At 40.0% G+C, this 4,256-nt stretch overlaps 1 protein-coding gene across 1 annotated transcript in view; it reads right to left on the reverse strand.

The window, feature by feature from the left end:
* Positions 1–4,256, reverse strand: part of VKORC1L1 (vitamin K epoxide reductase complex subunit 1 like 1) — a 66,213-nt gene that overhangs the window by 30,551 nt on the left and 31,406 nt on the right. The window lies entirely within an intron of this gene.

Below are 4,256 nucleotides of genomic sequence, written 5' to 3' on the forward strand. Positions count from 1 at the left end.
AAAAAAAACACAAGTGAGGGCAGTTGACCAGCTTGAAGATAGGGACTGAAGACTACTTACAGTAACTATCTTAAAAGACCACACAAAATTCAAGACACTTTATTTTAAGGCCAGTCCTAGGTGAGTTAAGGGGCCGTTCCAATCCCCACTTGCATTGCTTCAACCTCTGTGTTTTGGGAGCCCTGGAAACTCTGCCATATATCCAGTATTGGAGGGAGGCCCTGCAGCTTATTTTGGCACAAATTGCCACATCAAAGAACTGCAGGGAAATTTTCCTTAATGATTTCATCCATATCATTTCAACTACACTTCTAAATGTCTATCCTAGTAATTAAATATTCTCCTTTTTTCCCCTCTGACGGCACAGGATCTTATGTGTGAAGATTTGGGTGGAGGAACTCCTATCTAGTAATAATAGCACAGCTCCTATTTGACTGCTTATAGCACAATAAAGAACAAGTACAGATCTCCTTCCAGAGCACAAGCTAAAAAAAAAAATCAAGGGTCTATGCAACAGTTCTAAAGAAGAGAACCAGGAAGTTTCCCACAATTCAGAGAAGCGACCTCCCTCTAAATAAAATTCACTACCAAAAAAAAAGACTATAAAGTATGTTTCATCAAAATTCAAGAGTTTTCCCAATTTGAATGATGGGCACACTTATAGCTGTGGCTCAAGCATTACAAAAGTGATCCATGTAACCAAAAACATTTATACCCCCTTAATATTTTGAAATAAAAAAAAATTATAACTAAAGTTTTCCCAGTTAGTAGAAGCCAAAATGGCTCTTACATGTATATCTAGGAGCTGTGGAAAAAGTTGTCTCACATGATGTTCTTTGAGATTTTACTACAGACAGCATCATAGCTCTCTGAGATAGATACCTAGACATCCCTCCTCAGTCCTGCCAATAACATACAGAGCCTGGCATGCAAGGCTACGTAACTACTGCTGTGCTACTCAAAATAGGTTCCATGGACTGGTACCAATCCTTGAACTGTTCGTTACCAGTCCTCGATGAAATATGCAGAGACATAGAAAATAAAAATTGTCTGGGCAGTGCCTATGGCTCAAAGGAGTAGGGCGCTGGCCCCATATGCCGGAGGTGGTGGGTTGAAACCCAGCCCTGGCCAAAAACTGCAAAAAAAACTGTCCTACGATATACTTACTGAAATGTAATTTTATGTATTAAGTCTATTAATTTAAAATGTGGCTTGTATTTTTGTCTTTTTAATTTTTCTAATATTTCATTTTTATCTCATTTTACAAAAGCACTAATCCACAAGTGATTGGGGGAAAGACGGTTCCTCACCACAATGTGAGCAGCACTGTTGAACCAAATTATTCTTTTTTTTTTTTTTTTTTTTTTGAGACAGAGCCTCAAGCTGTCCCCCTGGGTAGAGTGCCATGGCATTACAGCTCACAGCAACCTCCAACTCCTGGGCTCAAGCGAGTCTCCTGCCTCCGCCTCCCAAGTAGCTGGGACCACAGGCGCCCGCCACAACGCCCGGCTATTTTTTGGTTGCAGCCGTCATTGTTGTTTGGCGGGTCCGGGCTGGGGATTCGAACCCGCCACCTTAGGTGTACGTGGCTGGCGCCTTAGCCGGTTGAGCTATAGGCGCCGAGCCGAACCAAATTATTCTTGTGTGTTGTTGTTGTTTTGAACAGTCTTACTCTGTCGCCGAGAGGTCATAGCTCACAGCAACCTCAAACTTTTGGGCTCAAGCAATCCTCTCGCCTCAGCTTCCCAAGTAGCTAGGACTACAGGTGCCCACCACACAAATTCTTATACAGTAGGCCTTAAGTGCTCAGTTTAAAGGTACAAGTGATGGCAAACATATTCATGGTGTCAAGAAGTTATAGCTTCCTTGCATCCTTCAGTCAGCTGTTGAGGAATATACTGCTTGCCAAGTGGGGCCTTCAGGAGTGAAAATTCAACATGTAAATCTTCATAAAGTTATTCTCGTTGATCCATTACATAAATCAGAAAAAACTCTAACACCCAATAGAGGCACTTCAGAAAAATGAAGATATATATGCATTCCAATGTATTGGTTGTAATCACTGCCATCTCCAAAAGAGCCATAAGTTCTACTACACAGTATGTGGTTCTTGACAATTTCGTAGAGAAGAAACAATGCTTTACAGCTCCACCATCACTAATATAAGTAAATTCACACATCCTAAACATTTAAAAACAGTTCATACCTACTTTAAATGCCCTGAGATTCCAATTAAAACTGCAGTTTCCCAAACACACTGTACAATTTTTGAAAATTAAAGGGTAATAAGGACTAAATGTAATATATTAGTCCTTATCTATAATAAGGAGTAAAAAAATATAATATCCTCAGCATTTATTATTTCTAATAACACTAATGTTTTTACTTTAATAATATACTATGGAATTATATGCCAAGAGTATATAATATGCCCTATTGCATGACATAATAGGTATCAAATAAATCCTCTAAAAGATGCATGAAATTAGCTACTATATTTTGCCATGTGTTAAGGCACACTTTTTTGTCCAAATTTCTGAGGAAAAAACAAGGATGTGCATTATACATGGATAGTACATCTCGGGAGCAAGGGAGCCCAGCAGGCCTTTCTGGGCTGCCATGCCCTCCCACCTGGGTCTACTAGGTGCACTGAGTTAAAGTCTGGGAGGATCCAGGATCCAGTGGGAGGAACCAGAGAAGCCTCTGCCAAGCATTGCGATCAGGGAATGGGATTGTAATAGGGCTTGCAAGGAGGGCTACAGCCACAGCCATACAAAACAAAGGCCAAGATCCCAAGGCCAGGCCATGCAGAGGGGACCAGGAGCCCTGCACAGGCCCAAGGACTTGCCTGGCTGCCCATGGCATTGTGACCTCAGAAGCTCCCACTCCACCAGTCACATAGGATGGCCATCTCAGCTACAGCCCCCAGTGTGGCAGGAATGGAACCCAGGGAGAGAGGGGGAGGGGCAGCTTTCACAGGTAGACAAGTATGGGAGAGCACTGCAGTCTACCTAGTCTAATGTTTACCAGGGAAGCATTAGTCCCTCCCAGATATGTTTCTCTTGCCTGAAAGCTGGCCACTTTCTCTAAGGGTGCTTTCCTGGAGGTTGGGGCCAAAAATATGGGTGTGCATTATGCACAGAGCACATTATACACAGCAAAGTAGGTCAATTTCTATAGACATAATGCAGGTGAGCCTACAGTGTTCTTGAAGATGATAAAATCACCTAGTTAGTCCACTGCCTATTAAAACACAAACTATAAACCTGTGCTGGTCTATAAACTATTTGTTATGAATCCATGCTGAGATCAGTTTGGAAACAAAGTAGGAAACTTTTACAGACATTTGACAATGCCATGGCATCCAAGTGCATGATCAGTGGATTTCTCTTGCTGAACAGAGTAATAACCAATCCAGGTGTTGTCAAACTCTGTGGTAGTTACACATGGCATGACATGTGTACTAGTTAGGCACAGGAGAATCACACTGCATGTAATATTTTAAGGTTATTTTGCCAACTACCTAATAAAAGTATAAAAATCTGAGAAAAATGCATGGGTTTAATCATTTTTATAACTATTTAATTTGTAAACATTTTTCTTATGCCTATTTTTAAACTCATCATTAATGAAGAGAAACGAATTTTATGTTATTTTATTATTTTTAACTGAATTTTACATATGGATAAACAAGTTTCAGTAGATTTTTTTAGCATCTTTTTGGTAGAAAAGACATTTTCTCTGAAAACACCAGTAGTAATAAATAAAATGAGCAAAAGAAGTAAATGTGAAGACCTAAAGAGGCTGTACTATTTCACTCAGGAATATGGTCCTTCATATACTGAGTTCAGTTTTGTAACCATAATTAGTGGTGAAGTGCTAACATCATAGTGTGTTAACTGCATATATATTGCTTAATGGAGTAACAAAACCATCAAAATTTAAGGGGCCTTTATAAACAAATGTACAGAAATAAACTCAAAGAATTCTTAGAAAGTATACTGAAATTAAAAAGCTAACAGAAGCAGACAAACAGTATTTTATCCACAAATGTATATATAGGCTTACTATCTTAGCACTTTGGATTGCTATTAATAAAATGAAAATACTAAATGCAACTATCAAGGAACAGGTGAATGATAACTTACATCAAAATGTTTACTTGTGGCTCGGCGCCTATAGCTCAACCGGCTAAGGCGCCAGCCACGTACACCTAAGGTGGCGGGTTCGAATCCCCAGCCTGGACCCGCCAAACA

Source organism: Otolemur garnettii, unplaced genomic scaffold, assembly GCF_000181295.1.
Source record: "Otolemur garnettii isolate 467f Iridium unplaced genomic scaffold, OtoGar3 scaffold00077, whole genome shotgun sequence".
Taxonomy (NCBI): Eukaryota; Metazoa; Chordata; class Mammalia; order Primates; family Galagidae; genus Otolemur; species Otolemur garnettii.